At 36.8% G+C, this 21,203-nt stretch overlaps 1 protein-coding gene across 8 annotated transcripts in view; it reads left to right on the top strand.

Annotated features, from left to right (window-relative positions):
- Positions 1-21,203, top strand: part of CBLB (Cbl proto-oncogene B) — a 141,674-nt gene that overhangs the window by 43,199 nt on the left and 77,272 nt on the right. The window contains exon 1 of one of the 8 annotated variants that reach the window (XM_026063835.1): positions 20,325-20,368. The exons of the other annotated variants lie outside the window; for them this stretch is intronic. The gene's annotated coding sequence lies outside the window, so the exon portion shown is untranslated. Of the gene's footprint in view, positions 1-20,324; positions 20,369-21,203 lie in introns of those variants that run through there. 8 annotated transcript variants of the gene reach the window in all.

A 21,203-nucleotide genomic window follows, 5' to 3' on the forward strand; every position in this document is an offset into this window, starting at 1 on the left:
TGTCTTAAGATATCATTACTGCTTTCTGTATGAACTTAAGCCAAGCCACAGAACTCTGTTTGGGCACTCTGCCTAATTCAGGTTTTAGCTTAGTAATGTTAAATTTGAAGAAAATTTTATAGATGCCAAACAGATTGTACTTTGTAAATACCTACAACATGAGTGGAATGGTAAACAAAGAAAAATATGAAACGTATTTTAAATACATGAAATTAGAAGTTAAAATTTTGTCTAAATTGTCAGGAAAAGCTATTGACCAAAAAAGTTGTTATCATTAAAGAAGTTGATGTTTAAAGCAAATAGGTGGGGGAGGATCCAAGTTATTTGAGTAATATGCTGTGTTACTGTCAGACCAACAGTAGTTATTTCTAGTAGTTATTGTTGCTTAAAAAAAGCAAAAGCTACACAGAAGCAACATTTGTTGTTCTGCATATCAAAACAAAAGAATAGCTGCAACAGAAGGATATGATGAAAGAAATGTCTAGTTAATGACTTGATATATGAAACTGTTTGCACAATATTGTCATTATTAGCATTATCATATGTAGCAGTCATTAGCTCATGTGCAGCATACCTGTCACCAATATATACACAAATATAAGACATTTAATGAAGGGTCCTTGGCAAATGTGTGAGTGTGTAATTTTACTATGGCAAGGGTAGTTTACATGAAATTGTGGATTGGGAGGGGGAAAAACCTTGTATAGAAAATATCAGAACTTCACCATTGTGGATACTAGTATGCAAATACCAGTGTTGTGGTGGTGGTTCTCAAACAGCAGGGCAACTGTGTTTTTCTTTCCTACCTGATGCTTCCCAGTGGGTAGAGAAATGGTCTGGAACACAGATTTTCAGCTTGCATCCAGTTCCTTATCGGCTTTTTGAGACGTTTTGGGTCAAACTGCTTTTTCTTCCTGTTGCTCAGTTTCCCATTTATAAAACGAGGGTAATGGCAGGGCCATATGTGTAAATTCTGTAGAAGGTACTGACAGAAGGAACTAGCTCTTCATAGTATCACTTTTCATTTACTGAGTATGGTATAGATACACCATGGAACTCAGCATGCATCATGCTAATTTATTTTGGCTGAAAACACAATTCCCACTAACTTCTGTTGCAGAAAATATGGTGGCTACCAATTTTTGTGTTAGGCACATGATGATCACTCTCATGTAATGTTCCCAGTGCATGGATGGGTGTGTGCATGGTATTCTTTCTACGTGTATGCGTATTACCAGTGCCAAAACTTGGCTAATTTCTATTTCCTCAATTAAAAGGCTCTCATATTGCCCAATTGGATACCTCATTTGGATTTTTATGGCCCTTTTTCAGTCTTCATGGGCATCAGGCATGCATTGAAAGTGAGAATGAAAGACCAGCTCTACCAAGAATGATGTATTTTGCAGATCAATGTTCAGCCCTTAACAGTAAGGATCTAAATGTCCCAGTGAGTACAGTAATACCTTGATCAAGGCTAAGCAGCCATCAAGTCATCCTGTTTTAGCCTTAGGTTCTTTTTTATTTATTTCAGGAATGTCTTGATGAGGTTGATGAGACAATTGTAATTCACATTAGCTCATGCTCTTCTCGCCATCTCTCCCTTCTTTGGAAGCTCTTTCTGAAGTTGGCTGTAGCTGGGCTTTTGGGAGAAATTCCCTCTTTTGTAGGCTGCAGTATACAATCTTTAGCATGACAACACCATGCTTTTCTTTATATCCTTTCTTTAACTTGTGGGAGAGTTGGTCTAAATTAGCAAATGGAAAAAAAAAAGACAAGAGTTTGCTTTACTTTTTTGAATGATATTTCAGTGTGGAGGTAATATTGTAGCTTGCTGCTTGGCTGAAATTTAGTATTCATCTTTCAGCCTTCTTTTCAGGAGACATAATGAGTACAGATTTCACTGTTCTAATCCAACGCAAGCAGTTTGTGAATTTTTGAGACTTCCTTTAGCCTATGGCATTTGTTTTCTTTGTGGTCAAAGAAAGAGCTATCTTTCTAAAATGTTTTTTTTTAGACTCCTCAAGATTTGACATTTTTAGGTCTTGCATTCCAGGATGATTAAAAACTAGTAGAATTCCTTCACCCCTCTCTGAAAGAAGAAGGGATTGCTCTTCTGTATTTCAAGATTTCAGGATGAAACACTTTGCTTGGACTAGCCTAGCCTGTAAGCCTGAAGCCTCAAGAGAAATTTTTGTCAGGAGGTTAAAAAGGAAATTGTTACCTGTGTCTCAACTTGGCAGATTCTTTTTCATTGATTACTCAGATTGTTTTGCCATATATCCATTTCCTAAAATATTTCAAAGCAGGAGCTTCTTTGAAAGATGAGCTTGACTTTATTCCATCACTTTCTGGTGAATACCTTGACATGAAGGGCAGGAATGCAGATGCCAGTGTCATGGTTCACTGTAGAATTTTTTGCTACCTGATGCCAACCTAAGCCCCACTGATCCTTGCCTGTACACTGAAGAAAATCACCATGGTATTGGTAGAGTCGGACACCTCTGAGAATGAATATTTTTGAGGCAATATTTTGGACAGTCTCATATACTGAGTCTTGGAAGCATGCATTTTGAAATCTATGGAATATTAAAAAGAAAAGAAAAGAAAAAGTACTTTTTACTGTCTGTATTGTTAATATGTTAAATTACCCAAGGTATCTTGAAGAGCCTTGAAAGGTTAAATAGTGATTAAAATAGTAACCATTAACTGTTTTATTCTTTTGATTCTTGATTGGATCTTGAATTCACATCAGAATTAGTGATGGATTAAACATTTTTCAGTTAAAAGAAATGGTACTCAGTTGTAAGCCCAATCTCAGAGAAAGTTCCAGTTTTAGCCAATGTCTGAGAAGACTGCTGTTGGTCAAAGCTCAGTGGTGTATACTCATGACAATAGCTAGAAAGAAAAAGGGATTTACCTACCTTTATTTCATTGGCTTTCTGTGCAGTTTTCTAATATCTTGCTAACTCACTAAGAGTAATAAGTATGTTTTAAAGCTCAGTTTTTCATGTTATATTTTAACAAACTGGGAATGATGTCTAAAAATGCGATTCAGAATTTTGTTTAAGTAATAACCTTATATTAAGCACAAAACAAAAGAGCACATGAAGCAATTCTTGTAAGATAAAGAATTTCCTAAGTGTGAAATGTCAGCTATGAGATGTCAACAGGAAGCTGATTTGCACTGGAAAAATAGCCCTAGTGGCAGAGGTTGTGATTTTTCTTCTCTATTCCTCCCTGCCCTTCCTTAAGTAAGCTCTAATTTACAAATAGTTTAATAGTTTACAAATTTACAAATAGTAAAAAATGTTTCATCTTTTTGAAACAGATAAAATGATATGCATCTTTTTTTAGGAATGATGAGTCTTAAACTTTCATGTGCTTGCTTGTAAAGTTCACATAGTACTTTACTACTTTGTAATTATCGTAGGAATGGGGACCTACAAAATATATATTTCTATAAATGTTCCATCTTCTACTGCAAATTCAAAATGYAGTGGGAATCATTTATCAGCTCTGGAGGTGGAATTTCTGGTTATTGAAGTAAAAGCGAGCCCTGCCATCTCTATTGTATGGGGTATGAGAACCTCCGACCACCTTGGCAAAATGATTCTGCTCCAGCTGCTGCTGCTTTCCTCCTTGTTCAGGGATGAAGAAGTAAGAAGGACACTTGGAAACTTCTGCTGGTGCTAAGTGAAGGGAGTGGGGTGAGATGAGTGGTGAACCTTTTGGCTCTGCTGGTTTGGTTTAGTTTGTAGAAGGGCAAGAAAGATGGTGGAAAATGGTATTCAAATGGAGACTGTGTATTTTTAGTGCCTCTGTTTTAATGGTTAAATAAATCTTCCAAGCAGTTTTTCATTCGTTGTGAGTTTTTTAACTTTATACCCAGTTGAAGATCTGCATCCTGTCCAAAATTTTGTAACCATCGGATTTTCAATTTGAATACTGTTCCTAGTCCCTTAGTCCCCACTCCCTGCTGTTACAAAAAGTAAAAGCAACATTAATGAAGGAGGAAAAAAAAAAAGAACTTTCTCAACATACTGACCACTTAGCAAAGGTGAACTCTGAAACTTTCCTGTGCTCCATAACTGGTCAAAGGAGTCACTGACATATGACAAGACAACCTCTAACTCCCCTTCCATAGTAAGGGTGTAAATGACGTGCCTTCAGATGATCAAGAATATATATATAAATGCTAGAGGAAATCCAGTCTTGATTTGTGAAAACTGAAAAGACAGCTGGGTTTTCATTGCTTAGATTTTAATAATCCAGAGAGAGAGAAAATATGATGGAGTTATTGCCCCCTATATTTTATACAAATGGGAATTATAGGCAGAGTTTATAAAGTTAGTGGAAAAGTCAGTGGGATGACCTGAAAATGACCAAAATCTTTGTCCTCTGTCTGTATTTAGGAAGAGATTTGCCTTTTATGACTTACTAATTCTCCAAAAGCATTTAAAGTAGAATGCTGCTTTTGGCATGTAAAAAACTTCTACACAGAGTAGGTTAAATCACATGGCTTCAGACTGGCCAATTAGCTGTTGAAAGCCTTTTTTTCCTCCATGACTTATATGCCTGAAGTGGTTTCTGATTGCTATTTTCATTTGCCTCTTTGATTTGGCAGTGTTTCTCATGCACAGGATACAAAGCTGTTGAGTGCTAGACATCTGACTTTCTTCCTGAATATATCTATATAAGTCACAAAAGGTTGCATCCAAGTTTCTTTTTCCCTAAAAGGAAAGGGGAAAAAAAAATTTACATTTTAACAAGCTCTTTGAGGCATCAGTGATTTTACATACAGAGGAAAAAAGCCATCCCAAATATAGAATTTTACGGAAAAATCCCTCATGTACTAAAAAAATAAAATGTCTTTAAATATAAAGAAATTGCAAAAACCAGCACTGACTAGTGCAGCTGTAACTAAGCATATGTCATAATTTCCATTAAATACCTCTGTTTTGAGAGGTTTTGCAACTTGGTAGTAAAATTGCGGGGGAAAACTGGTTATATTTTAGCTGAGAAAAGTGTAAAAAGGAAAAATGAAGCTGCTATCCTCAGATTTTTATTAAAAAAAAAAAAAACCTTTATTCCTGGTAAAAGCTGTGGTTGACCTATTATCTCATTCTGAAAGGTCCACTGAAATTCTTCTGTTGGAAGTTCAGGGCAGGGGGAGGAGAAAAAAGATCATGATCTGACTAGAAACTAATCCTCGCTGTCCCCCTGACTTGTTCTAGCTGAATCATCTCGTTCATCTGTGTAACAGCACGGCCATGGGAGGGACAACCCTGGCAGAAGGGGGCTCTTGGCACATGCCAAGAGTAGGGAGTGGTGCCTGTGAGGAGCAGGGTTGAAAAGGAACCCGTTTGGCATCAGCTCGCGCTTCGATTCAAAGGAGCTGAAGATGGTTACAAAACTGCGCTTTGAACTGTAATGATGTTAAATGACTTCCAGTATATCGTATGCAAAAAGAAAGCTCCAGGTAGATTTTTAGCATTTTATTTTGAAACTCCTTAATAATACCACCTGATAAATCGTGCTTTGAAGGATCATTATGTAGAGTTTTGAGGGGAATTTTCTGGTGAATTCTTGAAGTTTCTTCACATGAAAAGCTGTTTAGCTATTGAACACATGCTTTTCAATAATAACGTGTTCTTTCTTACCAGCTGAAATTCTGAACCTGGATAGACAATGCTGTGTGTTCACTGGAGCCTCTATTCTTAAGTACGGAAACTGCTATAGATTTTAAAATGCAAAGAGTGTGAGATAGGAGATCAGATTTTTGTTTTACTGCTATTGGAAGAATTATTGTTAATGCTAGAACATGCAAGAATTTGGAATAGAATGTAAGTAAGTAAGTAAGTAGAAGCAAGGAAATTCAAAACAACACTCTCACTTTTGGAAAGTTTTTTGTTACTTCTAGAAGACAGAATTTCCCTAGCACTTTCATTTGGGCAAAAAGTTGATATTAGTGATGTCAGAGAGTTCCATTAAGTAAAGCAGGTACAAAATGCCACAAATTGAAAATGGAGAAGGATCTTCTGTTTTTTTCTAGTGGTCTCAACAACTGTTGGATAGAAGAATAAACAACTGACATTTGTTTATAATTGTTTTCACCTTAGAGTTAATCTTAGAGTAGGTAGGCTTGTCCCTTGATGTTTGGGTTGTATTCCTTTTTTAAATATATTAGGTCTGACTGTAAACAAAATATGCAATTTTGTAAGCATAGGCAGAGGAGAAAATTTCTTTCCTGCAATCTCTCACAGTTTTGTATTTAGCTACATATTACCACCTTCTTGTAAAAACAATGGGAATAGTGGAAAATCAAGGGGACTTCATGGAGTTCAACATTTCTCCCTTTTTAGCGTAGAAACTGGTCTGATTTGATTTAGAACAGAATGTAATGTCTCAACCTTTATCAAAACCTGATGTTTTTCTTCTGGTTTTGATATTCTCACACATAGCATCTGATTACTTTAGATAAAAACTACATATGTAATTGTATTTATAGTTCTATGTATTTGTGTCGCAGTGGCATTTTGAGATAATGCAATGTTTTCGATGGACACTGAAATGGGTTTGTGCTTTTGAGAATGAATATTCAGTTTCTCCACATTGTAAAATTTCTGATACAGTTTTATTAGAAAAGGTATATGCCAAATTGTTTCTTGCCCTCTATTTAAAAACACAAGTTTTTCTTCCCTTACTCTGTTTCTTACTTTCAGTTACTGGCATTCACAACCAAAACATTTTCTTCAACAGAAATCGTTACAGAAGTTTGGGTTGAATCACCATAACTTTTGTATAGGTTTAGCTTGAATATCTTTAAGCTCACTTTTTAATTAATCAGGCACTTAAACATATGCTGAAGATCACTGCTATCCAGGAGCCTTATATATATACTTCTAAATTCTGCTGAATTCACTGGATATATGCCTAAGCACTTTGTTGAGTTGGATCACTGGTTTCCAGTTTTGCCCAGACATACTCCCCCCCCCCGAGATTGAAACTTTTTCAGGCATGAAGAGACTTAATTCCAGGGAAACTGTATGAACAATGAAGTGTTGGACGTTGGAAGTATTTCCTTGTGGTCAGAAAGGATGAGATGGAGACTGCCCTGCTCCTCGGCTGGTTCTCTAGCTGCAAGAAGCCACTGAATCTCTGCCACTGGGGTTTTTGTGGTCTGTTTAACAGTACTGCCACTGAGCGAGCCATCTGTGTGGAGCCATCTACCTAGAATCAAAATTCTTTTACATGTGTTTTGGGCTTTCTTGTCATTATCTTTAAAGGACCTTGTTATTCTTTTTCATGGATTATAACGGAATAATTAGAGGTCAGTAGTTTAGTATTTAGGATTAATGTTTGTTATTTGTTTTCAGAAGAGGGATAATAAACTGTGGAGCGCTACTTCTTGCAACCTCTGTCTTCATTTTTAATCCATCCTATGTAAGAGTTACGCATTGGAGCAAGATTTCAGTAGGTGTTGTTGGGTGCCATGGCACTGTAACCATTCATGAAAAGGGGATTTCTCTTTTGTTTGGACCTAGATACGGCTTTACTGTTGAAAAAGATGCAGGGAGAGGGTGTCAAATGGAAGTGCTGGCAAACTGCTGAAATAGTCACTTCACAGAAAGTTCTAGTAGGAGCAAGGTACCTGCCAAGAAGTTCTTGGGTAGGCAAAATGAGCATTATAACCCTTGCCTGGGGTTGACAACTCATTCATTCTGCAGTAAAATTAGAGGTCTGTTTCAATTGGGAATTCATAATAGGATAACTCATGCAGATTAACTCCTGGTTACAGGGCACACCCTTTTAGGGATCGAAGGTGAAGTATTTGTCCCTTAGCCCTTAACATGTCAGGCTCACAACTTGTGCGGCTCCCAGTAAAATGGTGAGTGTCCCCTGAGTTTTGGGTCTGGGAATAACCCTTATAGTCTGTTTGGGAAGCGCTGGTTGATTGCATTTTGGCTAATGTGGTAATGACAAATATTCGTGTTAGTGAGCTGATACTACGGCAAGTTTTACAGCAGTTTACCTTCTGTGCCTTGCTTTGTTTGAAACTGGTTTTGCACAATATTGTGACCGAACTGATTTGTAATGTGTGAGAACAGGAAGAGAAGGGTGTGTGCATAAACACAAAAATGGTTTACTTATTGGAGTTTGTGGATCTTGTCAAGCAGTGCTTACCAGAGCCCTGGTTAGGTGAGCCCTCGGAAAGACACGTAGATTGAAACCATAGTAGCGCAGCTAGATGTCAGTCATGGTTCTGTTACAGCCATTATTAGTTAATTTTGATAGACTTATAAAATTATTTGTGTCATGACTTTCGCTGGCACTAAGGCAGTTTCATCTGCCTTATCAGTCATTCTTTAAGGTTGTTACTTTTGAATACATTTCCCAAGATATTCATGCACCCAAGTAAGTGTTCCTTGCTTACTTGAAGTTACAGACTTGACTACGTTTTTGCCCTCTTGAAGTTAAGTATCTCTAACTTTTATATTTCCATGGTTGTAATACATTACTCAATGTGTAAACATTTTTTTCTCCCACTTGGAACTGTTGATTGCTCTTTTTGTTTGGTTAGAGGGAGGAAAGGAGAACAAGCATGCAAAATGCTGCTTCAGCAGCTTATTCCTTACATTTAACAAAATTGTAAGCTTACCAAATTAATGATCTACAGTTAGGTGAATGGAACTGAGTAGAGGGAGCTGTTCTACATTTCAGAACCTCTAAAACTCTGAGTATGGGTGGCTACCTTAGTACTAGATAAGCTCTAACTCAGTTCTGCAAATGGGTATTCGTTATTTTGAATGAAACCACTCTCTGCTAAGAGAGAATGCTTGGGCCTTGCAACATAGTCCTTGAAAATTTTTTAGCTGTGATAGTTTTAAGGTATTTTTATCAAAATAATTTCCTATCAGGGTATTCGGCAATGGAAGAGTGAAATCTATTCTGCTCCTTATTGGTACTCTGTTCACAGTTTAAATACAATATGTTTATTAAAATAAGATAACAGTGGGTTTGCACCCATTGATTAAAAATGAAAATTTCCAGAAGCAGGGTTTTGTTTGAATCAGTTTGCTCTTTTTTTTTTTTTAAGAAATTGTTGTATATTCAGTTATACTATTTGAATTTAGAAAAGGAGGTAAATCAGTGCCCAACAGCAGACTTAAGCCACTTCAACTAGTGTAACTAGAATTCATAGACTCTTTAAAATGTTGGCCTCCGGGGTTTGTGTATCCTAGATTCAGTGCTTCAGAATATGTGAAATTTAATTGAGTGGTCCCTCGAAAAAGAAACTTCCTCTCTTTTCCATTATTTCAGGGTTGTTCTGAGTTTGTCAATTGAACGAGCCTTTTTAGTTAATATGACTGGAGTACATGGCACCAACTAGAACAGTATAATTTTAGATCAAAGGAATTTTAAAAGGGATTCTGTGCTGCTTTTAAACCTCTTTTTCTTATTTTTGGTTAGTTGCAGGTTCTKTAGTCTTACTTCATGAGTTTTCAAAAATAAGTACATAGAGAGCTGAGTGGAATTTAGGCCATCAGAATATAGCACCAGATTTACAGTGGGATGAGTTTTGTTTTCAGCTGAGACTTGTTTTGAACAGAATCCATTGAGCTCCGTGAATTGACAGTGGAATTACTTCAGCACAACTTGAAAGCAGGCTTAAGTTTCCTATGTACAAATGGGATGGATGTTTTTACTGAATGCTTCCAGGATCTCCCCCTCCACCCCCCCCACACAGCCGTGATGATAGAAATAACCTTTGTAAGTATTTAAATACTCATTGTGGAGGCTTAGCTGTGGACTGCATGTGGAAGAAATGGTGGCATATGGTTATGGCATTAAAGATGTTGGTCCCAAGTGGCAGGGAAGCTGCACCTGTGCACTTTCTTGCAGCTGCACAAAGTTGGAATTGGTGGTGTTTTACACTTGCTTGTGCTTATTTGGCACAGGTGCAAGAGTGGAAAGCCCAAACCTCACATTACATACTCAAGTCACTTAATGTGCAGCAAGATGTCTGTAACCTCCCAGCACCTGCTCAGAGGGTCACACCTGTTTCAGAGAGTTCCTGGCAATGTTAACCTTCTCTCAGTGTTCACTGGTAAAACCGTATAGTTGGGGACTGAACTTTCTTCAGCAAGCAATAGTTATCCCTCTCTTGAACTCATTACTGTCACTCTGCAGTCAAAATAGTCATTAAGTGAGCTGAGAGTTCAAATTAGTTACTGTTTATTTAGCGTTGCTCTGTCTTTCAAAAGGAGCCATGTTGTCTCAGTGGTATTTTGCTTAAACTTGCTGTTAAAAACATTTAAGTGAAACTAGAGTAGACTGCTGAGAACTAAATACTTGGAAAACACTTTTTCATTTCCACAGTTTTGATTCTTTGAATAAATTTTGCAAATTGAAACTGCTACTTGGCACAGTCTCAATTCAAAATTATGTATGTTATTCCTAACATGTACTAAGGGCTTGCTTTTGGAAGTAAATAACTTTCATATTCTTCATGTGCAGCTAATATAAGATATTGTTGATCAACTGCTCGATGTTAGCAGCGTGTTGTTGCTGTAGATTACTAGAGTCCTTGCAGCCTGACTGTAGAAAGAAAAAAAAAAGGAAAAATCAAATTGAGAACTGTTCTTTATATACTTTTAAGTATTGACTGAAATATTTTTTTCAAATATACTAAGGTCTTATTCAGCTATTGAAATCAAAGCTTACTCTGCCTTGTTAGTCACATGTCTCCAGTTAATAACAAGTGAGCCTGCTGTGAATCATGTGCAATTAAGGTCACTAAACATAGAGGAAAATATGAACTATAAAGTTCTTAAAAAATCAGAAACGTTGCGTATTTCCATTTCTTCCTTTTTTTCCTTCTCTCATTTTTCACCTTTCAAAATGTTTTATACTATCCCCCTTAACTCCCCATCCTTTGCTTTTTATAATTCTTAATGTTCTTCTCAATTCCTTCTTATTCTAGATCTTCTACCTTTTTTCTCACAGTATCTTCTCTAGAATCTCTTTTCTTTTCCTTTTAACTAACATCACTGATGGCAAAAGAAATGTTTCTTCTGGCTAGCCAATCTTTCAGTTTTCTTGACTTCAGCAGTGAGTCACTGTGACTTACCAGTCAGTCCTCCTAATCCTCTGGCCCTTTTGAGAAGTATTTTGGAATTTTGTGTTGTCAGGGTATTAATAGGAAGTATGGTTCTTTCCCTTCCCATGTATTCACTATGGTCTGGTGGCATTTACCCTGAGGTGAGAGAGAGTACAACACACTGGATGTTTCATGTTTTGCTTCAGCCTTTTCTGTGGATGAGCATTTTGTCAGGGAATGCTCCATGTCAAACGCTATTTTATCTTCTAGGCTAAAGAAGGGCAGGGAGTATTTTATCTTCTCTACTCAAGCAGGGGTGATCCCTTGTGGAGCTGCGGAATGTGGCTTGGTGGGTGGGAAGCAAGAAGCCCCTGGAAAACTATTTGGCCTTTGCCTTCTCTCTTCCCCCTTTCCTGTCTGTCTGTCACCTTCTTTGCTCTCCTCTCTGGGAGCCGTATGAAGAATTTACTTTCAGCCATTAGGGAATAGGAGGAGTGAAGAAGGACTGTGGGACTTCTGGTGGAAACTGGTGTACAGGGCCTTGCTTTTACTGGGAAGTGGTTTTTATTGTTGGAAGCTGGCCAGAGGCAGGACAGGCTGTGCTGGGAGTTGGGGCACAAAGTTCTCTGCTGTACACTGTCTTGTTGCTGGTACGAGCTGAGATGTTGTTAAAGTTGGCTGCACAAGCTTCCTTAGTATATACCTGTTGTTGACAGCTGCAATATTTCTTATTTTGGTAATGATTTTTTTCATTCTCTTTAGCAGATAGCGGCTTTGTACTTTGACTGTAAGATCAAACATAGTTACTGATCACAACTAGTTATTATAACTCAGATGTGACTTCACAACAGCTATGGTATTTATGTCAGCCAGTTCATGTCGGATATCGCTTTTATAGGATGAAAACTGCTAGCATGAGTGAAAGTGGTAACACCAAATATGCCACATGAAGTTGAGCTCTCTGTCATGGGTATTTAGAACCTTGCCAAACCTCAGCAGGCCATCTGCCATGATAGCCAGTGCTCTGAGTTTTCCAAAGAGGCAAGAAATATACTTCTATTTTTTTCTTCTTCTTCCCTTCACTCCAGGTGTAAACAGTCATCCTATTATTCATAGAATAAAAGGACAATTAAATACATGGTACACTTTGGAAATTAATGTTGCTTTCCTGTCCTGACATGAGTAACTGAGGACCGAAAGTGGGCTGCATTTTTAACTGTGAAATCTTTTAGCCCCCTGATTCTTTAAAGTATATGTTTGTTTTTTTTTATTTAGCTACACTAGACAAGTTGAAATATTGGGTTCATAAACTAAGCCAAACTAAAAGTAATGTATATTCCACTTCATATAATCTTAATATAAATATTTTCCATACTTTCAGGTTGCAAGAATTTGCTAGAATTTTTAAATCTATAATGATTTTAAGATGATTCATGAAAAAAAGATTGTTTAGAAATTTACAGCTGGAATTCATAGTATCTAGAGATTTTTTTTTTTTTCCTTTCAGCTTGAGATGTGAAGTATGTGTCTGCTTTTTTCTGTGTACTTTTTTGCTTTGGTAGCAAGAGCTGGAATGCTTGGGTGTTTGATGGAAAATTTCTATTGTCCTTAGTTTTATGCTCCTCTTTCAAAGTAAGGTGATATTTCCAGAAGTTCATAATCACAGACAGTGTTTACTTTTGCAAGTAGCAAAGTAAACTTCATTGCTAGGCAAAACTGCAGAAGTGGTCAGTCTCGTGGGAGGAAAAAATTGGGTGTGGTTCTTCTAACCTTCATGACTTTAACGATATTTTAACTGGAAGAAATTTTAGTCTATTTTATTTCATGGCCTTCCTAGCTGTGATCATACTAGCGCATATTGTTTTAATAGATTACGTGTGATAAGATTTAAGCATGGGTAAAACTTACAGGTTTTCAAGTTGCCACTCAGAATTTTGCTGTCTCCACTCCAGCTGTGGTATAACAGCATTTCGTCATGCAACTGTCTGAATTCTTGTCCTCTATGATCTTCTTGATCTAATTTTAGGAACTGTATCTTGGCTCTCACCATTTAAGCTGATTATTTTTGAAGACACCTGTGATTAGACTTGRCCATCAGCTCTTTTAACAGTGCTCATTTCTCCAATGTCAGCAAATAGCCTTCTAGGTACTCGTTGCATCTATCATTTTTAAGCACAGCGTAGTTCTGCTCCTACAGGAGCTCAGATTAATGCTGTGTTACACCATCGCCTGCACTTTTGAAACATTGGAGTCTGAGAGGCTGCCCTCCTAGTGGAGCACACTGCCATTCTCATCTGCCTTTTGGGCACCTTGTAAATTTTGGGTGTGAAAAAGAATGACTGGTAAGTTTTAGGATGCTTCCATCGGCCAAAGCATCATAAATTAATTAATTAATTGTTGGTATAACAGTTTTGTACGAGGAGCAAAGTGACCTTAAGGGCATCAGATAGCATACTAGACAGACCCTTAATCTGAATCAATATGGTCATTCTTATTTTCCACAGTGACCATAAGCAGATGCCTGAGGAAGAACAACTGGGGCAAATACACATGATACACTACATTCCCCTAGTATTCTTCCAGCCTCTGGCCATTTTTAGCTCAGAGGATTTCCTGATCCTGTTGTGCTTTGTTGTTTCAGTAACCTGCTGTGGAGCTGCTCTTCCTGGTTCTTCTCCAGTCTCCTCTTGAGCCTATTTAAACTTCTTGCATCCACAGTATCCTTAAGCAACCAGTTCTGTGGATTGTTTTTTTTTGGGGGGGGGGAGGGGGGAATTGCTTCCAATCAGCTTCATTTGATGTTCTAGTTACTGTCAGTACCTATCCTTATGCCACCCACAATTTGTAGACCTCTCTTGTATTTCTTCTGTGGTTATTTCTCCAAGCTGAAGAGTCCCAGCATAGTCAGTTCCTCTGGAGTTTGGAGCCCATTTTTACCTTAGATCATCTTGTGCCTTTTGGTGGATCTCTTCCAGTTCCAATATAGCCAGTTTGAGATGAGATGGCTGTGGTTTTATATCGTGGCATAATTACGCTTTCTGTTTTGTTCTGTTCCTTTTCTAATGACTGATAATGTTTGATTTGCTTTTTTATTGCTGCTGAGCACTGAGCTGCTATTTTCACAGAATTATCTATCATAATCTCCAGATCTTGCTATTGAGTGGTCAGCTCAAAGCCTGCCATTTTATATATGAAGTCAAGATTATTTTTTCCTGCATACTTCACTTTACCTATATTGAACGTTGTCTGACATTTTTGTTGTCCAGTCACTCTGCAGCTATTTGCAGTTAGCTGTCAGCCTTATAGTGTTTGAGTAACTTTATGTAATCAGCAAACTTTGTCTGCTCACTGCTTTCCCATGAATATGTTGAACAGAGCAGATCCCTGTAGAACTTACCTAGTCCCTCCCTCCACTTCAAGCACTGACCCTTGATACCTACCCTCTGCTTCCAGTATTTTTAGCCCAATTATTTATTTGTGTTGGGACCTTCCCTCTTATGCCATGGCTATGTAGTTTGCTTAAAAGCCTTTGACGCTAACCCTTATTGAAGTGGCCACGTATATTATGAAAATATTTATGCTGTTTAAAAGCAGAGGAGGATGACCCTGAAGTTAAACATTCTGCCTCAGTTGTCATGAAAAAGACTAATGTCTAGCTAGCTCTATCCCTGTATTATTTTTAACCAAAGCAATTTACAAATTACCATTGAAAATATTCATCAGTTCTGTCAAATATATACATTTTCTCTGGTCATTATGAAATCACATACCTTATTACAAAAAGGAAATCTATTAGACTTTTCCAAAGGATTTGTGCTCTATTCCCAGCCAGTGCCAGATAGTTCCTAATTGTCCTGTCTTGTGTCTACTGACCTGATCCTCACTGGTAGATAGGTATAGTATCATGAAACTATTTCACAGAATCACACAGAATCACAAAACAGTTGGGGTTGGAAGGGAATTCTGGAGATCATCTAGTCCAACTCCCCTGCTCAAACAGGATCTCCTAGAGCACGTTGCCCAGGACCCTGTCCAGATGTCTTTTGAATACCTCCAAGGGAGGAGACTCCACAACTTCTCTGGACAACCTGTTCCAGTGCTCTGTCACCCTCACAGTAAAGAAGTTTTTCCATATGTTCAGACAGAACTTCCTGTGTTTCAGGTTGTGCCCGTTGCCTTTTGTTGTATCACTGGGCACCACTGAAGAGTCAGGCCCCATCCTCTTTACAMCTTCCCTTCAAACATTTATACACATTGATTTTAAGTAACAATTTTGGAACCAAGTATTTGATTTTCCTTTCCTTGCCTTTCTGTACTGATAATGTTCTTAACATAACCTGGCAGCAATGTATTTGGCTTTAAATGGTTTAAGGATGCTCCTAATATGCAAAAGGACAGGAAAAGGATGGATCTAGGGTATATATGAAAGTGAATAGGATAGATATGTATTGTTTATTGCTTTGGCCAGAGATGGTAACTTACTCGTCTTTGAAAAAAAGTTACTTCATATTCTTTTAGTAAATAAATGCAGTGATTGTTCTAAGACCCACATACAGTTTCAGTACATTTTATGTTTTATTTTGTGCATTTCCATGACATATGCATGTATTTGCATGTCACTACTCAGATATACCACAAAGAGATGTTGTAACTGAATGTGGCATACAAGCTACATCTCAACCTAAAGTAATGTTTAAATCATTTTTGATGAATGGTTTCAGTTGGATTTGATTAAAGCAATGTGAGCAAATGGGAATTTTTGTTATATGTTTGATAGGAATTCAGTAACTTTTAGCTCTAGGAATTACTTGAGACGTGGTATGAAGACTGATTATTACATTTCAATGTGTTATTTAACAGTATTTTTACTCTTACTTGGACTTTCATTCTGGTAAATATCATGAATTTCAGACCATGAAAAAAAACCGCCATGAGTCCTTCTGTTGCAGCAGCTTATATGTGTAGTTTGCTAGCCAATCTTTTCTGTCAAGTAAAAAAGTGGCACCAAAGAACTTAAAGTACAAATGGAGTAATAGCATGATTTTTGAAAGCCTGTAATTATTGGTGGTCCTATGCCAGCTCCAAAATAAGATTTATTATTTGGAAATAGTTAATTCACACTCTAAGATTTGTGAATACGCATTTAAAACATCTTATTTGTGTTTGCACATCATAAAAAAATATTCCGCAAATTCTGTTTTGCCTGACAAGCTATATCTGTGTCATAGATTGTCATTCATGTCTCCATTTAAGAGAGAAAACCTATATCTTAAAAGAGAATTTCAGATAGTGCCAAAATGACAAAACATGCCCGTCATAATAGTAGTAATAAAAAGTAAAAATAGAATAAAACCAGTTTTATTTGAAATCCTAGAAACTGGCTTATTGTTGCCTCGTTTTCTGTTGTTAGTAGTAGTGAAGAAAATTTCTATATGATTTTGTAAGTATTCTCTTCTGTGCTAGTATTCAGAATTGTATCCTGAGTGCATTTCAAGGACTGGCATCACAAGCATAGCATTTGATTTCTGTAGCTTCATGTATTCTTCAGCAGGCAGTATTTAGAATGCTTTAATGAAGGTCTGTACTACTTATGGTAAAAATTCTTATTTTGACATGTGGTCTGTGGAAAATACATTTCAGAAGAAGTAGAGTTGGGGGTTCATCTGCTCATTGAATGATACCAGGTACTTTTAACAAGAAAACACATTGTGTGAGGACATTTAATCATTCTAAAACAGTGCTCTTGATGAGAGGCTTCTAGCCCTGCCAAAGAACAAATATTTAGAAGCAATGATGTCTAAGAGGGTCAAAAATTAGAATCCAAGAACTTTAGAAGATTAACTCTAGGAGAAAATATGCAGCTCAGCTTCATCTCTTGACCAAGTCCCAGAAGCAACGCATCCAGGAACATACCCTTTGAGCCAGGCTYTTAGGAATGTTGGAATGGCTTTAAGTCATGTTGACTTGCACTCAGTGGAAATCATAAGTGTAACGGAGGAGGTAATAAGCACCTCTACAGGTTATGCCATATTTAAAAAAAAATTCCACAAAATACTGCAATTACAGATACTTTTATGCACTCCTAATGTATGAAAGTGAACATCAGGTTATTTTAAAACTTTCATTCATATCCCTTATCTGTATCAGAAAGTCTGACTGATTAAAATATTATTACAGTTCTTACCACTCACAAAAATTTATTTGAAAATAGAGTATTATAAAATTAGAACATCAAGAACTCAAAAGAATTACCGGAACTAAGCTTGTCTGTACATCCAGGGTTTGTCCCCTTTGTGTTTGTGTATTATGATAGTCTGAATATATTAAGAAATTTCCTTATTCCATAGGACCTCTGCCTGATTGAATGCTCAGGGTAGATGTTCACTTAGCAAGCATCTACAAAATACATGCCTTTGACCTCAGTGTTTAATGTACCTATGTCTTATTTCTTGCATGCTGTTCATCTTCTCTGAAAAGAGATATAATCTGCTCATGGCCTTTTCTATGCTGCATTATCATACCTTTTAATTCAAGTCTCCTCGAGTTCTGTGTTGCAATCTGTTCCTTTCCCTCTCCCTTTTCTGGCTTCCGTCTTCTTTACACTTGAATCAACAGGTTATGTCTTCCTTTTTGAGCTCATTGTCAGGTTCACTGAGAGAAATAGATAAGAATTTTCTTACCTCATCCCCTTTGGAGTTGAAAGCCCGCTGCATAAGAATTACAGTTTTGCCTCACAGCTGTGGGCTAGAACGTGCTAAGTTGTTGTATGCAAGTGTTTCGTATACAGTTCAGTCAACCATAGGAGCTGAGAACTTCAGACTTTGTCTTGGAAGCTCTTGGATAAGACCTCTGTCAATTCTCATCATTTGGCCAAATTTGTGTAAATTCTCACAACTACACTGAGAAGCACATATGACCCAAAGACCATTTCATGTTAAATATCAAAATTGTATTTGGGTATTTGAGAATGATATATTATAGTAAATATATATATGCATATATATATATGCATATAAGTTTGCCAAAAATTAGTGTTATGAAACAGTTTTGCCAGTCTTGCTTTCAGAAATGGCCAGACTGTGTTGACTGAATTTTTCCACAGTCATTGAAAATGATGAAAGCAGTAAACTTGAAAAATTTTAGATGGAATGTTTAACAATCAGAAAGTTAAGGCTTGTCTACACAAGAAACTACACTGGTACACAGTTGAATGGGTTTTGAATTTTAAATGAAGTAATTAATTCTGTATTGCCTATCACTGAAAGTGTTTGTATGAAGTGTCTTTAATTTATTTCACTTCTGAAAGATAATAACTTTTTTTAAAGCAAAGTAATAGTATCTCAATGGAAAATTTGACAAGAAGAAGCCTGCAGTACACGTTCTGGACTGTTTCCATATAGGGAAATAGCACACAGGAAATCGAAAAAGGGAAGCATAGTTGATTCTTTGCTGTCCAAATAACAGGAAAACCTGGATCCTAAGAGATATACTCAGGATGCTATGCAGGCACACCTGTTTTGTTAGCGTTATCACCTTTAGAACCACTGAATTTCCTGGTGCTGCATGAGAACTAAGTAAATCAAGCACAACACAAACTAAACCACTTTTCTTTGCTCATATTGGATTTCTCTCAAGCTGATAAACCATATTGCCATGTCAGAAGCTTCTTGTGCCATCCCTGGCCCTTGGGCTGCTGCTGTTGGCTTCAGCAGGATTTGTGCCAAACTCAACCTTGTATCCCTTCCAGAGTCCCTCAAGTGCACTACATACACAGGTGTCCCTTTCTGCATGCAGCTTTGCTTGAACTGATATCCACGGCATGGATAAACTCCAATCCAAGTAGTCCTCATGAGAATAATTGGGGTGATGATTGTATGGGGAAATCTTAGCACCTGCTGATGCTACCAGTTGTACTTCTAGTACACCAGTAGTAGGGATCATAATGGCGACCTCACATTGCAATGAAATTCAAGATGTTTGCTATTCTAGTCAATAATTATAGAATCATACTGGCCACACCTCTGCCTTCAAGAGCCYGCAGTATACTTTATTTTGGCAAAGCCATTTTTTGAATATTCCTTCCACTTAAGTTTTGGACAAGGTTAAAAGCATGCTAATCACTCCTTTCCTGTTTTGTACTAATTCACTCACACTTTAAAAAAGTTTTACATATTGACATAGGCCGTTACTTAATTCAGCTTTACAAAAAAGGGACTTAGCCCAGTTCCTGGGTGTTTCAGTTACAACTTCAGTTTCATTTATATATACAGGTTTTGACTTTATACTTAAGACAGTGTTAAATTAATGCCATCGGATCTTGGTAGACAAAGATGTCCACATAGGAGGATGGAGAAAACATAACAATGCTAAATAACATGTTGATATTGGTAAGTGCAAAAGTAGTGCAACAGCAACTGACAGTTTAAAAAGTAGCAAATAAAAGTAAAAACAGTTTCCAGCTTGATTTCTTATCTATATGCATGTCAGATTTAGTTTTATTACATTTTTTTTTGAGAGCATGATTTAATAGTAAGCTCAATTAAAAGTTTCAGTAGTAAAATCAATAAATCTGTTAGCTCTTAGTTTATGTTAATATCTGTAATGTAATGGGATTGACTATTCTTCATGAAGTATTTATACTTGTAAATATTAAAATCAATTTAGTCTATGTAAATTAATAGATTTCTATTTAATTTCATCTGATATTAAGTAAGTCTTCATTTTATTTATTTTTACATGAATCCTTTATAAACTGCTATGTAGCACTGAAATATTGAAAGTAATACAATTTCAACTATAATAAGGCAAGTTTTCGGGTTGCACTTTATATTTTCCATATATTGTGCAACTGTATAGATGGAGGTAGAGGATTGCAGACATTTCTTTAATTGCTCATTTTAATTATTACAAGTGGAAAAGATAGAAACATCTGTATCTTGATACTATGCATGAAATGGTACTATGTGTTAACTGTGCATTTAAAACAAGGAAAATAGGTCATTTGAGAATATTAGATTCTCTTTGCCATTTATAATGCAGTTACTGTATTATTTGTTGCTTTTCCTTATTTCTGCTTCTTAGCTGATCTGAGAGATTTCTAGGGATGAAAGTATATAGTATAGTTCCCATGAATCATCACTCTTTCTTACTTTTTATCCTGTTGATAAGGATATTAGGAGTAATGGAAATTTTGTTGATGCAGTTGCCTCACCACTCCCAAGGACTGAGGCCACCAGCTGATATCACAGGGGGCACCAGACAGACCAGGTACTGGATTTGAACTGAGTAAAGCCTGAGTGTTGAAATGTTTCATGTATTGCAACCATTATTTATGCTGTACAGTTTCCCCTTAAGATCAGTTTTATTAAAATTTATTTCCATGAGAAGCATTCACAAGGTTTTTGTTAGCTCCATTGTCATTTTGTATAAGTAGATAGAGATAATAACTATGGGGAAAATGATTAGATCTTTAGCTTGTCAACACACTGTTTTTCATTTTAGACAACTGTTCTGCTTCTTGCAGACTGTATTTCCTTTGTTACTCTAATTCTTGCTAACATTCTGTGTGTTTTCATTTCATGGATGTATTTGTTACCTAGTACACCTGAGTATTGGTGAGAAAATAGATTAAATGGACTCACAAATACCTTCACACATTCATCTACTCTGGATAACTGTCCTCTGGACAGTAGTGAAGTTTTTAGAGGTGGGCCATAAAGCCCAGCTCAGGAGATCTATTTGTGATTGCGGTTGTGTAGAGCGTGATTGCAGTTTTAGAGAGTGTTTGTTTAGCAAAACACAAATACAATCCTTGGGTAGAGCTTTGTTTGAGAGATGTTGGCAGGCACAGTGCCACACCAGCTTGTAAATGGAAGATTAGAGAGAGTAGTGAGCAGATAGGCTTGTCAGTTTGTGGAGTGTCTCTGAACTGGAGAAACTGTGCTTCTTCCTTCCTTTTGTCTTTATATTCAACTTTCTTTGATATATTATTGTATACTATGTTCATTCTTTATTTTTGCATAAATAGGACAGGAATTACTGTAGGAGCAATGATAGCTGATTTTCCTTCAAGGGCTACCTCTCTTCTTCCATTTTGACACTC

The sequence above is a fragment of the Apteryx rowi genome, unplaced genomic scaffold (genome assembly GCF_003343035.1).
Source record: "Apteryx rowi isolate R43461 unplaced genomic scaffold, aptRow1 scaffold_201, whole genome shotgun sequence".
Taxonomy (NCBI): domain Eukaryota; kingdom Metazoa; phylum Chordata; class Aves; order Apterygiformes; family Apterygidae; genus Apteryx; species Apteryx rowi.